Raw genomic sequence first — 19188 nt, forward strand, 5'->3', positions numbered from 1 at the left:
GAACTCCTTGCCTGCTGCTCTGGTTTGACAACAAACCCATCAATGAGTTCTCTAAATTCAGCTGGCTTTAGCTGTACTCTGTGCCTTGATGAGTTGATTATTTGAATCAGCTATGTAATGCTAGGGCAAAAAAACTAAATGTGAACACCTGGGATGCCCCAGGACCGAGTTTGGAAAACCCTGGGTTAGGCTATCGATCACACACAAACACAAATGCATACACGCACACTCAATCTACCTCACTTTTCATCATCACTCATAGGAAGAAAGTAAATCTAATCACACACACAGAATCAGGCCAAAAGGTACAGGTTATCAATTAATCACACACATCCCCAGTGTGTCGTGTTTAATTGCCAGTGTCAATGAATGTAAATGCATCAGCTGCTTGGGGAGCAAAACCACTTAACAGTGTGACTAGAGATGTTTTACTTGGCTGGGTGTCTGGGGTCCTGGGACCAGAGGAACCTTGGGGAGCTGCTACACCACAGCAGAGAATAGGCTGTAGCTTAGTTTCTCCACTGCACTTGATTGATCACTTAATTTCACTGACTGGGAGTCCACATACCTGGTTTCCCAGAGACAAATCAGACACTGATTAAAAGGAATGAGGGACAACTATAAGTGCTGTGACTTTCGAGGAGTTGACTTTGAGACCCTTGGAATAGTGTGTAGGCCTAAACCATCTGGGGATTTCTGATAAAAGCATTACAAAAAGTGTAATTTGTGCAGTACATATAAAATAAAACTAGGACTATTCTGGTTGAAAATGGCCTATGTGGCATCATTTACTGGTCCCAGTAAACTATTGTACTAGTTGTGAAATTGCTAAAAAAGTGTAAGTAGTAGAACTTGTTATAAAATCATTATATTTCAAAACTAAGTTTTGTGAGATTTGAGTAGTTAATCACAGCTTACTTGAGGGGTGGTTATGATTAATATTATGTTAACAATCATGCCCCTTTTTCCCATCAACATGTGGTGGCAACTAGAGTATGACACAGGAACAGGACTACCGTTGATCTTGTGGGTCCTGTGGGATTCGGGCAGGAAAGGGAGTGAAGTCCTAGAGTCATATTCGGGACAGGACAATCTGCTCACTCTCGTGGTGCCTCATTCCAGTTGTAGCCAGTCACTACTTTACCTCCAATGCACTTGGAGTCACACAATTACACACGTCCATATCCATGAGTTTATCCAACTCTAAGTAAGTAGAAGGGCTGCTGTTACGAATCCCTTTTGGCCCGACAGTATAGGGGAGATGGTAACGAGACCCGTAACATAACTCATGCAAGTTATAATATTGAAAAAGTAAAAGTGAGAACGAAATAACCACAGACAACTAAATTACCGTCAAATACATGGTTTATTAGAAAACACACGGTAATGGGGGGAGCAGGGAAAGGGGCTGAGCTGGACCCAAGGAAAGAAATAATAAGTACTCAAAAACACCCCTAAGCTAGACTAGCCTATTTCAACAACAGCTAACTGACTAACCAAAAATACATTGGGTGGTCCGCCCAGTTCTAACTAGTTGTTACGGTTTTCTTCCTGGGAAGGAGAGGAGGACCAAAATGCAGCATGGTTATGGTTAAACATCTTTATTAAAGATGATAACGTGAACAATATACATATACAAAATAAGAAAACGTGGAAAAAACGAAAAAGTCCTAACTGGTGAAAAACACAGAGACAGGAAACAATCACCCACGAAATACCCAAAGAATATGGATGCCTAAATATGGTTCCCAATCAGAGACAACGATAAACACCTGCCTCTGATTGAGAACCACTCTAGGCAACCATAGACTTACCTAGAATGTCACACCCTGCCCCCCCCCCCCCCAAAGGTGCTGACTCCCAGCCGCACACCTAAACCCATAGTTTTAGGGCGGCAGGGTAGCCTAGTGGTTAGAGCATCGGACTCGCAACCGAAAGGTTGCTAGTTCAAATCCCCGAGCTGACAAGGTACAAATCTGCCGTTCTGCCCCTGAACAGGCAGTTAACCCACTGTTTCTAGGCCGTCATTGAAAATAAAAATTTGTTCTTAACTGACTTGCCTAGTTAAATAAAGGTAAAATTAAAAATAGGGGAGGGTCTGGGTGCTGGGATGTAGCGTACTAGGCTAAGCATGCGTACTGGGGACACCGTGTGTTCCACAGCATTACACGGTGCCTGACCAGTACCATGCCCGCCACAGTTAGCACTGCTAAGAGCAGGCTAGTGAGGTGCACAGGGGGCCTGGTGTGTGAGGCTGGCACAATCTTCACCAGACGACTAGCACGCACCTCAGGACGAGTATAGAGAGCTGACCCAGGTGCCATCAAATCCCGACACGCTCCGTCGGGCAAATTCCGTGCCTCATGCACCAACACAACAACTCCCTCATAACTCCTCTCCTCCAATTTCCCCATTAACTCCTTCACGGTCTCTGCTTCGCTCAACTCTGGTTCTGGTTTCCTCCTTGGCTCCTTACGATAAACAGGGGGAGTTGGCTCAGGTCTGACTCCTGACTCTGCCACACTCTCCCTGTCCGCCCCCCAAGAATTTTGGAGCTGACTCTCGTGCTTCCATCCACGCCATCGTGCTGCCTCCTCAAACCTGCGCCTCTCCACTTTGGCTGCCTCCAGCTCTGCCTTTGGGCGGCTCCTGCCGCCGCTGCCTGTCACCACACCCCTTGGTCCTGTTTGCGGTATTATTGGAAGGAGAGGAGGACAAAAATGCAGCGTGGTTATGGTTGAACATCTTTAATAAAGAATGTGAACAATATACATATACAAAATAAGAAAACTGTTGTTGTACACACTCATTTTTCAAAATAAAAGCCTGAAACTATGTCTTGTGATACTAGACACATTAAGGAAGCCATAGAAAAAGGAATCTCGTTGATATCCTCTTCACTGCTCAATAGGGAAGCATAGGAAGGGACTCTTATTTAGAAACCGCTGCGTTCCTGATTGGATTTTTCTCATTATTTTGCCTGCAATATCAGTTCTGTTATACTCACAGACAATATCTTTACAGTTTTGGAAACTTTAGAGTGTTTTCTATCAGAAGCTGTCAATTATATGCATATTCTATTTTCTGGCCCTGAAGAACAGCCCGTTTATTTTGAGAGCGTTATTTTTCCAAGAATAAAAAAAATGACCCCTAGATTCAACAGGTTAAACCAAGGGAAAGGAATTGTGATTGGGTAGGAAACAGGAGGTGTGTCTTCTGATTGATGATTGATTGGTGACTGATTGGGGAGTAATGATTTTCATCTGTGAGAGGAGAAGGGGAGAAAAGAACACAGGATACACACACACACACACACACACACACACACACACAGGATACCCGTATCCGTAACAGCTGCCTTCATTGCTAAAATCCTGTGCCAACCTCTAGTGCAGCGGTTACCAAACTAGGGGTCACCTGAAATTAAAATGGGGTCGCAAGAGAACTTCCAAAATCCTGAAAAAATGTAATACAGCGCTTTCGGAAAGTCAATATAACTATTTGTTCAGCACTTTTGAAATGTACAGCAACAGAATTCAGAACATGGGCCATTCTTACATATAAACAGACAATGAAGGCCTTTACAATATTCAATGATTACATTTCTCTCAAGCACACACCGGCCATGAATGATGTGTTTACAATACCGCATTGCTAAAAATAGACCAAATTATTTGGGTGTGGCTCATGGGCTACTAATAGCTTACTACACAACATACACTTAGTATTACTTTAGCTACAGTGTGCATATCTCTCTGGCATCCTATATAATTTATGAAGCAGCATAAGACATTTTTGGACTCACGTTGTGATGTGCTTGAACAGGAAAGTGGCATGGCGGTTTGTCATCCAAATTTGTCATTAAAGAGAAAGATGCCGGATTTACAATTCCGAGTTGAATGACCATTCAAAACGTATTTTCCCAGTCGTAGCTCGTTTTTCCTGGGTTCTCAGTTGTCTTGAACTCACAGTTACCCACTGATTCCTTCCCAAACCACTAATTGTTGAATTTGCGATTTCCAACTTGTTGTGTAATGTTTATGTCCAATGGCCGATGAACACCGAGACGTTTTATCTATAATTTCTCTTCATTTGACAAGGATTAAAAAGGATTTGATTGTCAACTTGATTTATGGTGACGGCTGCTAGCTTCCTAGCTAAGATTTTGAAAGTATGATGTTGGCATGAGCCGTCCAATCAATGCTACTGTAGATATGTGATTTGATGTCATTCTGTGGCCAATGACATTGAGCCTTCTTGGATTAGCACTTCTAATATAACTCTATGGAAGAACCCAAAGTCTAATATTTTAGAACTCTACCATAGAATTGGGGATGACGTACTGTCTCAAATGCTCTGTATTTTCTGCTGGCTAGCCCCACCACAACAGAAAGCATTAGGCTAGGCTGAAACACCTACATTTTGGAGCTGCCTAACTCAAGAATGCAAAAAAGAGACCATGTTTGTATGTGGCTTTATTAACTTACATATATTTTTTACATTGTTTTCAAACTGATATGTGACACGTATTTTACCTAAAAGTGGGGGGCTCAAAACAGGTGCCTGTATAAGGTCCCACAGTTAATGCATGTCAGAGCAAAAACAAACAGCAATCGGGCGAGAAGGGCCTTGGTCAGGGAGGTGACCAAGAACCCGATGGCCAATCTAACAGAGCTCCAGAGATCCTCTGTGGAGATAGGAGAATGGTCCAGCAGGACAACCATCTCTGCAGCACTCCACCAAATCAGGCCATTATGATAGAGTGGCTTGTCGGAAGCCACTCCTCAGTGAAAGGCACATGACAGCCAACTTGGAGTTTGCCAAAAGCACCTAAAGGACTCTGAGACCATGAGAAACAAGATTCTCTGGTCTGATTAAACCAAGATTGAACTCTTTGGCCTGAATGCCAAGCATCACGTCTGGAGGAAACCTGACACCATCCCTACGGTGCGCTCAGGACCACAGACTGGGGCAAAGGTTCACTTTCCTACAGGACAACGACCCTAAGAACACAGACAAGACAACGCAGGAGTGGCTTTGGGACAAGTCTTTGATTGTCGAGTGGCCAAGCCAGAGCCCGGACTTGAACCCGATCAAGCATCTCTGGAGAGACCTGACAATAGCTATGCAGCGATGCACCCTATCCAACCTGACAGTGCTTGAGAGGATCTGCAGAGTAGAATGGGAGAAACTCCCCAAATACAGATGTGCGAAGCTCTTGGCGTCATACCCAAGAAGACTTGAGTTTGTAATCGCTGCCAAAGGTGCTTCAACAAAGTACTGAGTAAAGGGTCTGAATACTTATGTAAATGTGATATTTTGTTTTTCTTTTTATACATTTGCCAACATTTCTAAAAACCTGTTTTTTGTTTTGTCATTATGGGGTATTGCATGTAAATTGATGAGGAGAAAAACAAATTAAAAAATAATCCATTTAACTTTTTCAACGTTTTGTTAAAGGGTCTGAATATTTTCTGAATGTACTGTATGTACAAACATACACTACATGACCCAAAGTATGTGGACACCTGCTCGTCGAACATCTCATTCCAAAATCACGGAAATCAATATGGAGTTGTTTCCCTGTTTGCTATAACAGCCTCCACTCTTTTGGGAATGCTTTCCACTAGATGTTGGAACATTGCTGCGGGGACTTGCTTCCATTCAGCCACAAGAGCATTAGTGAGGTCGGGCAATAATGTTGGGGGATTAGGCCTGGCTCGCAGTTGACGTTCCAATTCATCCCAAAGGTGTTCGATGGGGTTGAGGTAAGGGCTCTGTGCAGGTCAGTCAAGTTCTTCCACACCGATCTTAACAAAACATTTTTTTAAGGACCTCGCTTTGTGCACGGTGGAGTTATCATGCTTAACAGGAAAGGGCCTTCCCCAAACTGTTGCCACAAAGTTGAAAGCACAGAATCGTCCAAAATGTAATTGTATGCTGTTGAATAAAGATTTCCCTTCACTGGAACTAAGAGGCATAGCCCGAACCATGAAAAACTGCCCAAGACCATTATTCTTCCACCAAAATTTACAGTTGGCACTATGCATTCAGGCAGGTACTGTGTAGCGTTCTCACATTAATACCTTTGTCAGATAACACTGTTAAACAAATAATTTATGCTATTGCTAGCAATCAAGAAGTAACTCTGACTGAATAACTCAAAAACATCCCAGTTTATGCTCTCCAACTGGATGTTAGCTGTGAGGACCGATATGCCTATGTATTGACTTTTGTTCACTATACATGTCAGGGGATGCTATTCACAAGAACATGTTGTTCTGTCTCACGATTCCTGAGGATGAAATATCCCAGGGGTGTTCAGTGTGCGTCACACTGAACACAGATCCCATGGAATCTGAAGAAAAAGATTCCATGGGATCGAATGGTGGGCTTTTGCACAGATGGGGTTCCATCTGTGGCGGGCAGGCTTCTGCTCTCTAGATATGATGTTGTTTTGTCTGAAACGTTGTTCCCCCTGCTGCTATTGGACCAGGTCTCTCTTGGAAAAGAGATGTTAACTCAATGAGAAAAACCTGTATAAATAAAGGTCAAATAAAAATAAATGAATGTGTCTCCCTCTTCCGTATGAAGGCATTGTCTGATACACCGAGAGCAACTGACAGCAAAAGAGCTGAGCACAGAACTCTGAGATAAACTGCAGCATGTATCTTCGATTGTAAAGTACATCAAACCACATCCACTGTGCGGATGCCTGTTCGCAAAACTATGTGGATAGAGGGGATCAGAGCATGACAATGTTTTATTTCACACCAATGCTTGGTGGTTCTGGAGGGGAGTTTTGGAGAAAATAAATTGCATATATCGAGGAGCTGTTGTCATTCACATACGGACTTTGTTGACTTTCTGTGTTGTGAAAAGAAAATGCTTCTCCTTGCCTGTGCAACAGACATATTTGGAAAACTGAACGAACAGAACGCAGCATGCAGGGGAAATACAAAAAACATTCTACAGATGAGTGACCGAATCAGTGGATTCTGAGGAAATATATATAAATACATATATTGTTTTATAAATAAATATAATATATACACTGCTCAAAAAAAATAAAGGGAACACTAAAATAACACATCCTAGATCTGAATGAATGAAATATTCTTATTAAATACTTTTTTCTTTACATAGTTGAATGTGCTGACAACAAAATCACACAAAAATTATCAATGGAAATCAAATGTATCAATCCATGGAGGTCTGGATTTGGAGTCACACTCAAAATTAAAGTGAAAAAAACACAACAGGCTGATCCAACTTTGAAGTAATGTCCTTAAAACAAGTCAAAATGAGGCTCAGTAGTGTGTATGGCCTCCACGTGCCTGTATGACCTCCCTACAGCGCCTGGGCATGCTCCTGATGAGGTAGTGGATGGTCTCCTGAGGGATCTCCTCCCAGACCTGGAAAAAAGCATCCACCAACTCCTGGACAGTCTGGTGCAACGTGGCGTTGGTGGATGGAGCGAGACATGATGTCCCAGATGTGCTCAATTGGATTCAGGTCTGTGGAACGGGCGGGCCAGTCCCAAGCATCAATGCCTTCCTCTTGCAGGAACTGCTGACACACTCCAGCCACATGAGGTCGAGCATTGTCTTGCATTAGGAGGAACCCAGGGCCAACCGCACCAGCATATGGTCTCACAAGGGGTCTGAGGATCTCATCTCGGTACCTAGTGGCAGTCAGGCTACCTCTGGTGAGCACATGGAGGGCTGTGCGGCCCCCCCAAAAAAATGCCACCCCACACCATGACTGACCCACCGCCAAACCGGTCATGCTGGAGGATGTTGCAGGCAGCAGAATGTTCTCCACGGCATCTCCAGACTCTGTCACGTTTGTCACATGCTCTGTGTGAACCTGCTTTCATCTGTGAAGAGCACAGGGCGCCAGTGGCGAATTTGCCAATCTTGGTGTTCTCTGGCAAATGCCAAACGTCCTGCACGGTGTTGGGCTGTAAGCACAACCCCCACCTGTGGACGTCAGGCCCTCATACCACCCTCATGGAGTCTGTTTCTGACCGTTTGAGCAGACACATGCACATTTGTGGCCTGCTGGAGGTAATTTTGCAGGGCTCTGGCAGTGCTCCTCCTTGCACAAAGGCGGAGGTAGTGGTCCTGCTGCTGGGTTGTTGCCCTCCTACGGCCTCCTCCACGTCTCCTGATGTACTGGCCTGTCTCCTAGCGCCTCCATGCTCTGGACACTACGCTGACAGACACAGCTCGCATTGATTATCCATCCTGGATGAGCTGCACTACCTGAGCCACTTGTGTGGGTTGTAGACTCCCTCTCATGCTACCACAAGAGTGAATGCACCGCCAGCATTCAAAAGTGACCAAAACATCAGCCAGGAAGCATAGGAACTGAGAAGTGGTCTGTGGTCCCCACCTGCAGAACCACTCCTTTATTGGGGGTGTCTTGCTAATTGCCTATAATTTCCACCTGTTGTCTATTCCATTTGCACAACAACATGTGGAATTTATTGTCAATCAGTGTTGCTTCCTAAGTGGACAGTTTGATTTCACAAAAGTGTGATTGACTTGGAGTTACATTGTGTTGTTTAAGTGTTCCCTTTATTTTTTTGAGCAGTGTATTTTTTACCCATCCACCACTGCTTGTCTTCAGAGGACACATATTTTTTGTTTTTTACAGATTTTATGCTACATATACATACATTTTACAAACACATTTTACATACATGATACTTTTACATACAGCAATAACATAACAATTAATACATTACCGAAGATAAACTCTTTAATAATGCCACCCCTCAGACACTCTCAGCCCATCCCACCTATCACCATAGACCACCCTCATTTGGTTTCCATTTGCCATATATTTCCCAATTGTGCTGTCATGTTTTACATACATTTTGAACCTTTCTAATCGCATAGTATCCACAGATTGTGAGCTGAAGATGAAAACCTTTCCTATGAGTATTAATATATTATTGATTGATTGATTGAGTCAGGCATTCCAAATCGCTCCAACACTGCTAATTGAAATGTTAATTTTACGTGAATGTTGTGATTTTTTTAACCATTCCTGAACCTTTGACCAGAAACAAGTTAAATAGGGACAAAACCAAAATAAATTATCTACTGATTATGTCTCTTTGCAGAAAAAAAATCAATAGAGCTGAGGTTGTTATATGCCCCATATATACAGTGCATTCAGAAAGTATTCAGACCCCTTGACTTTTCCACATTTTATTACGTTATAGCCTTATTCTAAATGTATCAATCTACACACAATAGCCCATAAAGACAATATGTAATGTATCAAAAATACAAAGCAGAAATACCTTATTTAAATACAAAAGTTTGGGGTCACCTAGAAATGTCCTTGTTCTCTCTCCTACCGCATGGCAAGAGGTACCAGAGTGCCAAGTCTAGGACAAATAGACTTCTCAACAGTTTTTACCCCCAAGACTCCTGAGCAGGTAATCGATGGCGACCCGGACTATTTGCATTCTGTTCCCCCACCCTCCCAAACCCTCTTTTTACGCTGCAGCTACTCTCTGTTTATCATATATGCATAGTCACTTTAACTATACATTCATGTACATACTACCTCAATTGGGCTGACCAACCATTGCCCCCGCACATTGGCTAACCGGGCTGCAATGTGATCCGCCAATCCGTCTTTCATGCCATTGCTACTCTCTGTTCATCATATATGCATAGTCACTTTAACCATATCTACATGTACATACTACCTCAATCAGCCTGACTAACCGGTGTCTGTATGTAGCCTCGCTACTTCTATAGCCTAGCTACTGCATATAGCCTGTTGTTTAATTTCTTTACTTACCTACTGTTCACCTAACATCTTTTCTGCACTATTGGTTAGAGCCTGTAAGTAAGCATTTCACTGTAAGGTCTACACCTGTTGTATTTGTCGCACGTGACAAATAAACTTTGATTTGATCTGTTTTTGAAAGAAAAGCTAATTTTATGTCCATTACAATAACATCAAATTGATCAGAAATAGTGTAGACATTGTTAATGTTGTAAATGACTACATTTTATATGGAATATCTACATAGGCGTACGGAGGCCATTATCATCAACCATCGCTCCTGTGTTCCAATGGCACGTTTTGTTAGCTAATCCAAGTGTATCATTTTAAAAGGCTAATTGATCATTAGGAAACCCTTTTGCAATTATGTTAGCACAGCTCAAAACTGTTGTACTGATTAAAGAAGCAATAAAAGTGGCCTTCTTTAGACTAGTTGAGTGTCTGGAGCATCAGCATTTGTGGGTTCCATTACAGGCTCAAAATGGCCCCAAACAAATAACTTTCTTCTGAAACTTGTCAGTCTATTCTTGTACTGAGGACTAAAGGCTATTCCATGCATGAAATTGCCAAGAAACTGAAAATCTCGTACAACGATGTGTACTACTCCCTTCACAAATCAGGGCAAACTGGCGCTAACCAGAATAGAAAGAGGAGTGGGAGGCCCCGGTGCACAACTGAGCAAGAGGACAAGTACATTAGTGTGTGTAGTTTGAGAAACAGACGCCTCACAGGTCCTGAACTGACAGCTTCATTAAATAGTATCCTCAAAACTCCAGTCTCACCGTCAACAGTGAAGAGGAGACTCTGGGATGTTGGCCTTCTAGGCATCACAACTCAATCACTGGTTGAAAAATGTTTTCTGCCCCTCCCAAAATACAGAATTTGTAAATAAGTGGCCCTCTTTCTGGGACTCATCCACAAACAGGACCAAGCCTGGCCTGCTGAGGAGTGGCAGACTCCATCCTAGCAGAAGGGGTGCTCTCATCTTTTCTATCAACAAAGACAGAGCTCTCTCTCCTCTAGTTCCACAATGAGATAGCGTGCAGGCCAGGCAGCAGGCTGTCAGCCAGCCTGCCAGCTTAGTGGAGTCTGCCACTAGCATAGTCAGTGCAGTCAGCTCAGCTATCACCATTAAGACCGTGCCGGTGACTCGATCTACAATAGGTTGTGCAAAACAAAACATGGCAGTGTTTGCTATAGCAATCTCACTGGAATAAAGACCTGTGATATCTAACATCTCAAAATAGGGCTACTTAATGTTAGATCCCTCACTTCAATAGTCAATTAACTAATCACTGATCATACTTTTGATGTGATTGGCCTGACTGAAACATGGCTTAAGCCTGATGAATTTACTGTGTTAAATGAGGCCTCTCCTCCTGGTTACACAAGACCATATCGCCCGCTCATCCCACATAGGCGTAGGTATTGCTAACAATCACGATAGCAAATGTCAATTTACCCCCCCCCCAAAAATGACTGTTTTAGTCTTATAATGCTCTAGTCGTGAAATGTACGCAGCCTCAATTTTTATAGATACTGTTTATATGCCTCCTGGGCCGTATACAGCGTTTCTCAATGAGTTCCCTGAATTCCTATCGGACCTTGTAGTCATGGCAGATAATATTCCAATTTTTGGTAACTTTCATATTTCAGAGCCATCATCGACTCAGGTCTCTGGACCTACTCACTGCCACAGTCATACCCTGGACTTGTTAGTTAGAATACTTGTTGGTTATTACTGCATTGTCGGAACTAGAAGCACAAGCATTTTGCTACACTCGCATTAACATCTGCTAACCATGTGTATGTGACAAATAAAATTTGATTTGATTTGATTTGGACCTTGTTTTGTCCTGTGGAATAAATATTGTGGATCTTAACGTTTTTCCTTATCCTGGACTACAGGACCACCATCTTATTATGTTTGCAATTGCAACAAATAAACTGCTTATACCCCAACCAAGGATCATCAAAAGCAGTGTAATACATTCTTGGACAACACAAAGAATCCTAGATGCACTTCCAGACTCCCTTCACCTACCCAAGGATGTCGGAGTACAAAAATAAGTTAACCTCCTCTTAGAATGTGCATATTTCTCCAAAGCTCAGTTGTCCTGGGTCTGCACAACACTGCCAGGACCTAGGATAAATGGAGACACATAAGTTTTTTAATCCTATATTTCTTGACACATTCATGAAAATAGTCAAGACCTCTAAACCTTCAAGCTGAACCTGTGCTTTGGCAAAGTGGGTGGGGTTATATCCTGCCTGGTTGGTCCTGTCGGAGGGTATCGTCGGATGGGGCCACAGTGTCTCTCGACTCTTTCTCTCTTTTCACATGCTGTCTCAAACTCTGAATTCTCGGCTATGAAAAGCCAACTGACATTTACTCCTGAGGATCAGACCTGTTTAGACTCTCTACAACCACTGTGATTGTTATTATTGGACCCTGCTGGTCATCTATGAACGTTTGAACATCTTGGCCATTTACCGTTATAACCTCCACTTGACACAGCCAGAGGAGGACTGGCCACCCCTCAGAGCCTGGTTCCTCTAGGTTTCTTCCTAGGTTCCTGCCTTTCTAGGGAATTTTCCTAGACACCATACTTCTACATCTGCATTGCTTGCTATTTGGGGTTTTAGGCTGGGTTTCTGTATAGCACTTTGCGACATCAGCTGATGTATGGTGGTGAATGCTTCCCTATGGTGAAGCATGGTGGTGGCAGCATCATGCTGTGGGAATGTTTTTCAGCAGCATGGACTGGGAGACTAGTCAGGATCGAGGAAAAGATGAACAGAGAAAAGTACAGAGATATCTTGGACAAAAACCTGCTCCAGAGCGCTCAGGGCCTCAAACTGGGGCAAAGTTTAACCTTCCAATAGAACAACTACCCTAAGTACACAGCCAAGACAATGCAGGAGTGGCTTCAGGACAAGTCTCTGCCACCTTGAGTGGCACAGGCAGGGCCTGGACTTGAAGCTGATCGAACATCTCAGGAGAGACCTGAAAATAGCTGTGCAGCGACGTTTCCCATCAAACCTGACAGATTAATTGAGAGGATGTGCAGAGAAGAATAGTAGAAACTCCCCAAAACAGGTGTGCCAGGCTTGTAGCGTCAAACGGCAGGGTAGACTAGTGGTTAGAGCGTTGGACTAGTAACCAAAAGGTTGCAAGTTCAAATCCCCAAGCTGACAAGGGACAAATCTGTTGTTCTGCTCCTGAACAGGCAGTTAACGCACTGTTCCTAGGCCGTCATTGAAAATAAGAATTTGTTCTTAACTGACTTGCCTAGTTAAATAAAGGTAAAATAAATAAGACTCATGTCTGTAATAGCTGCCAAAGGTGCTTCAACAAAGTAGTGAGTTAAGGGTCTGAAATGTGGTTTCAGTTTTGTATTTTTTATAAATTTTCAAAGATGTATGATGAAGGAAAAAAAGGATTTAATACATTTTAGAATAAAGGCTGTAACGTAACATGTGGAAAAAGTCAAGGGGTCTGAATATTTTCCGAATGCACGGTATATAATTCTGTTGGTGGCAAGAATTTTGTATAATAATTTGAAGAAATACAAATATATTGATTTGTTTTACACTTTTTTGGTTACCACATTATTCCATATGTTATTTCATAGTTTTATGTCTTCACTATTATTCTAGAATGTAGAAAATAGTACAAATTAAAAAAAATGGAATTAGTAGGTGTGTCCAAACTTTGAATCATGCCTTAATGGTCGAATTGCTGAAAATAAACCACCAATAAAGGACACCAATAATAAGAAAAGACTTGTTTGTGCCAAGAACAAGAGCAATGGACATTAGACTGGTGGATATCTGTCCTTTGTTCTGGTGAGTGCAAACTTGAGATTTGATGATTTCCGGGAGGAGTTGTGATGGTGTGGGGATGCTTTGCTGCTGACACTGTCTGTGATTTACTTAGAATTCAATGCACACTTAACCAGCATGGCTACCACTGTTTCTGTAATAATACGCCATCCCATCTGGTTTGCGCTTAGTGGGACTATCATTTGTTTTTCAACACACCTCCCGGCTGTGTAAGGGCTATTTCTGTCATGCCTTCACCGAAGGTGGCTCCTCTCCCTGTTCGGGCGGCGCTCGGCAGTCGTCGTCACCGGTCTACTAGCTGCCACCGATTCCTTTTCCCTTTTCTGTTGATTTGGTCTTGATTGTTTTCACCTGTACCTTGTTTTGTTGTTAATTCTGGGCTATTTAAGCCTTCAGGGCCCTCCTGCTTTTGTGCGAGCTTGTTTCTATTCTGTCAGTGGATGTTTGTGTTTTGTTCCTGTACGGATCGTTTGCTGTTCCGTTTTTGTGGTCACTGTGCCTGTTGTTTTTGGCTTGACCCATTTGGAATAAACACGACTCATTTGGAACCTTTGCTCTCTGTGCCTGACTCCACACCCACCACTCCTGGCTAACGTGACAGAAGCCCGCACCTTAAGCATGGAGTCAGCAGGAGCAGCTGTGCCCCCCCCTCCCATCCATGGAGGAGCGTGTCTTACACCGAATAGGGACGGCGATGGACCAGATGATGGAGAGAATCCCTACCTCGTCTCCAGCTCCTCCTCTGCCTGCTCTACCTACTTCTCCGGCGGCGTCCGGACCCAGCGCTCTTCGGCTCGCGCCCCCGAGGGAGTACAATGGAATGGCTGCCGGGTGCAAGCGATTCTTGCTCCAGCTAGAGCTGTACCTGGCTACCATTCTCCCGACTCCCTCTGGAGAGGAGAGTGTGAGCGTCCTCGTCTCCTGTCTGACGGGCAGAGCCCTGGAGTGTGCCAACGCGGTCTGGGAGAGTCCAGACTCCGCAAGGGACCACTACCCTGAGTTCACCCGCCGGTTCCGGGCTATATTTGACCACCCACCGGAGGGCCGAGCTGCGGGTGAACGGCTGTCCCATCTTAGGCAGGAGACGGGGAGCGTGCAGGACTTCACTCTGGAGTTTCGGACCCTGGCCGCTGGGGCGGGGTGGAACGACAGGGCCCTGATGGACCACTACCGGTGTAGCCTCCGGGAGGACTTCCGCAGGGAGCTAGCTTGTCGAGACGCCACCCTCACCCTGGACGAGCTCATCGACATGTCGATCCGACTGGACAACCTGCTAGCTGCCTGTAGGCGTCCAGAGCGGGTCCTGTTTGTTCCGCCCCCCAGCCCTCCCGCTCCAACACCCATGGAGTTAGGGGGGCCGCATCTAGGGGAACCAGAGGAGGAGTCTCCTCCTGCACCAGTTGTGGTCGGAGAGAGGGCACACTGTCGATCAGTGCTGGAGGAGCTTGTCTGGGAGTTGAGAGGGCATGCAGAGTCCCTCTCGGACACCCCAGGTGAGTCAGCACCAGACTCACCCAGAGCTCCCTGTTGGTCACATGCTCATACTAATCTCTTTTCCTGAGTTTTCCCCCTCTATCCAGCATAAGGCGCTAGTCGATTCAGGTGCAGCTGGGAGTTTTATGGATTGCGGACTTGCTCTTAGATTAGGGGTTTCGCAGTTGCAGATAGGCCAAACCTTCCACGTACACTCCCTAGATAGCCGACCGTTAGGGTCAGGGCTGGTTAGGGAGGCCACGGTTCCACTGGACATGGTAAAGCAGGGGGGTCATAAGGAGCGGATTGGTCTCTTCCTTATTGATTCGCCTGAGTTTCCAGTGGTGCTGGGGATTCCCTGGTTGGCTATTCAAAATCCTCAGATTTCATGGAAACAGGGGGCTCTAAAGGGGTGGTCAGAGGAGTGTTCAAGTAAGTGTACAGGAGTTTCCATCGGTGCAACGACGGTGGAGAGTCCAGACCAGGTTTCTAATGTGCGCATTCCCTCAGAATATGCCGATTTGGCTATCGCCTTCGATTTGGCTATCGCCTTCCCAATTACCGCCTCATCGACGAGGGGATTGAGGAATAAACCTCCAGGTAAACGCAGCACTTCCCAGGAGTCTTGTGTACCAGCTGTCATAGGAGGTGACAGTGGCTACGTCAGCGAATCTCTGGAACAGAGGTACATTCGGCCCTCCACGTCACCAGTCTCCTCGAGTTTTCTTTTCTTTTTTGTGATGAGTGGAAGACCGCGTTTAGTACCACAGCTGGCCATTATGAGTACCTCGTCATGCCGTAGGGGTTGAAGAATGCTCCAGCTGTCTTTCAATCCTTCGTAGACGAGATTCTCAGGGACCTGCACGGGCAGGGTGTGGTGGTGTATATCGATGACATACTGATCTATTCCACCACACCCGCTGCGCATGTGTCTCTGGTGCGCAAGGTACTTTGGCGACTGGTGGAGCATGACCTGTACGTCAAAGCTGAGAAATGTGTGTTCTCCAAACAAGCCATTTCCTTCCTGGGGTATCGCATTTCCACATCTGGGGTGGTGATGGAGTGTGACCGCTGTGCAGCAATGCGTAATTGGCCGACTCTGACCACGGTAAAGGAGGTGCAGCGGTTTTTAAAGTTTGCCAATTACTACCCGAGGTTTATCCAGGGTTTTGGCCAGGTGGCTGCTCCCATTACCTCACTGCTGAAGGGGGGGCCGGTGCGTTTGCGGTGGTCAGCGGAGGCTTTTAGTCATCTGAAGGCGCTGTTTACCGATGCTCCCGTATTGGCTCATCTGGACTCCTCTTTGGCGTACATAGGTGGATGCGTCCGAGGCTGGTGTTGGAGCCGTGCTATCACAGTGCTCGGGCATGCCACTGAAGCTCCGCCCCTGCACTTTTTTGAGGAAGCTAGCGAAACTATGACATGGGGGATCGGGAGTTGCTGGCTGTGGTAAAAGCCCTGAAGGTGTGCAGACATTGGCATGAGAGGGCTAAACACCCTTTCCTCATCTGGACTGACCACCGTAATCTGGAGTACATCCGGGCAGCGAGGAGACTGAATCCTCGTCAGGCAAGGTGGGCCATGTTTTTCACCAGATTTAGGTTCACAATCTCCTATAGAGCAGGTGCCCTTAACACTAAGGCCAACGCGCTGTCCAGTCTCTATGACACAGAGGAGCGGTCCATCGATCCTACTCCCATACTTCCAGCTTCATGTCTGGTGGCACTGGTGGTATGGGAGGTGGATGCAGACATCGAGCGGGCGTCACGGTTGGAACCCGCGCTCCCCCACAGTGTCCAGCGGGTCGTAAGTACGTGCCGCTTGGTGTTCCTGACAAATTGATCCAGTGGGTCTTAGGGGGAAGTACTGGTGGCCCACTTTAGCGAGGGACGTGAGGTTTTATGTCTCCTCCTCTTCGGTGTGTGCTCAGAGTAAGGCTCCTAGACACCTGCCTAGAGGGAAGTTATAGCCCCTCCCCGTTCCACAATGGCCTTGGTCACATCTGTCGGTGGATTTCCTCACCGACCTTCCCCTGTCTAAGGGGAACACTACGATCCTGGTCGTTGTGGATCAGTTTTCGAAGTCCTGCCATCTCCTTCCGTTGCCCGGTCTCCCTACGGCCCGGCAGACTGCAGAGGCCCTGTTTTACGGCACTACGGGGTGCCTGAGGACATCGTTTCTGATCGGGGTCCCCAATTCACGCCCCCAGTTTGGAGGGCGTTCATGGAGTGTCTGGGGTCTAGATCAGCCTGACCTCAGGTTTTCGCCCCGAGAGCAATGGGCAGGTGGAGAGCGTGAACCAGGATGTGGGTAGGTTTCTGCGGTCATATTGCCAGGACTGACCAGGAGAATGGGTGAGATACGTCCCATGGGCGAAGGTGGCTCAAAACTCACTCCACCACTTCTCCACGAACATGTCGCCTTTCCAGTGCATGTTGGGCTATCAGCCGGTCCTGGCACCGAGGCATCAAAGTCAATCTGAGGCTCCTGCGGTGGAGGAGTGGGTGCAGCGCTCAAAGGAGACCTGGAGAGCCATCCAGGAATCTCTCCAACAGGCTGGTGGGCGGCAGAAGGTGAGCGCTGACCGCCACCGCAGTGAGGCCCTCGTGTTCACACCGGGGTTAAGGGTCTGGCTTCCGACCCGAAACCTGCCCCTCCGCCTGCCCTGTGTGGTGTGTGGGGCCATTTAAAGATGTGTTTCAAAGAGGGTGACCCCACACCCACCCTTTTTTATTGCCCTTAGGGTTGTTGTCTATGAAGTAGGAATATCCGGGGGGGGGGGTGTATTTGTGGCAGACACATTATAAATGAAGCCCAGAACAAGACATGCAACCCCAGAACACTAAACACGATTTTTAAAATAAAAACCAGAACATTAAACAAAATATTATGTCTCCTCAGTCAGTTCTCGGAGTGCTATACATCTCTTGTCATGAACCCAATGACAAAAGCATAGAGGAAGTTTTGGGTGAGGCCCCAGAATGTTTTCAAGGAGTTTTGGGTACGAGTGAGGGACATACTGTATGTCTTACATATTCCAACATGAGAATTCTACGGTTAAGATATTTGCAGACAGAGGATCCAAAGCCCTTTTTCATGCAGTTTTTATCCTGCACTGCGGATGAGAGAATGGCTTAAGATAAGGCTAGCGTTCTGTAAAATTTAACAGGCCCTGAGTGGTACAACCCTGCCTGGATATGCAATGAAAGAACAGTGTGCGGCCGCAGTGATCTGAAGGCCCTAAGAATCGCTTCAATGGCGTAAAGCCCCGACTCCAAAGTAACAATTTTAGCATGTGAACAATTTGATAGTACAAATGCGACGAAGTCTGTCAGTTCATATGTATTTTCCAAAGCCTGCAAGTATGTAAACTTTTTTTAAGCCAGTGTTTAGCTTTAAATGGATTGATTAGCCCATTTTCATAACCCTGATGAATAAGCTGGACAGTCTTTTCAAAATCGTGAACAATTACGGCGCTGGCTGCTTCTATCCTTAAGACATACCCAGGGTCTACATGCCAGACGTTTGATCTATCCCTGGAGTGAAAACTTACGGAGCCTTGACGGGTCGTGTGTGGGATATCCTGCGAGCAAGAGAGCCCTTCTTGACGCGGGTGAATTGGAGATGGATGCCGGTCAGGGCTAACCAGGCCCTCTATTTCTAATAAATGAATATTAAAAATGTTTAATCAATTATAACATGTTTTAAACTGTATGTACTAAAGATTTAGAATGAAATAAAGGAATTTAAAATTGTATCTCACCCTTTAACGAATGGGAATCTCTCGTGTTCTCTCGCCCCAGTCTGTCCCGGACAAATGCAAGGTCTTAAAAAAAACAATCTCTTATTTTATACGAATACAGTCTTTCCTACGACGTTATGTTCTAAACATTAAAGGTTATTAAAAGTTTAGTACTGTCTGGCAATGATGTACAACTGTATGTATGTTTATACATAAAACATCCGTGCATGTGTCAATATTGCGCAGTAAAATAGTTTTGGATTAATTATAAGATGATTTAAAAAGGTCTGTACTAAATATTATGAATTAAATAA

General features: G+C 45.2%; 1 long non-coding RNA gene across 1 annotated transcript; it reads right to left on the reverse strand.

Annotated features, from left to right (window-relative positions):
* Positions 1-1856: 1856 nt before the first annotated feature.
* On the reverse strand, positions 1857-18961 carry LOC135525267 (uncharacterized). Its single transcript, XR_010453107.1, has 3 exons — positions 18896-18961; positions 18686-18792; positions 1857-2683 (listed from the first exon to the last, which is right to left on the reverse strand). It is a non-coding gene; the product is annotated as an uncharacterized LOC135525267 (long non-coding RNA).
* Positions 18962-19188: the final 227 nt, after the last annotated feature.

This window comes from Oncorhynchus masou, chromosome 31, assembly GCF_036934945.1.
Source record: "Oncorhynchus masou masou isolate Uvic2021 chromosome 31, UVic_Omas_1.1, whole genome shotgun sequence".
NCBI classification, from domain to species: domain Eukaryota; kingdom Metazoa; phylum Chordata; class Actinopteri; order Salmoniformes; family Salmonidae; genus Oncorhynchus; species Oncorhynchus masou.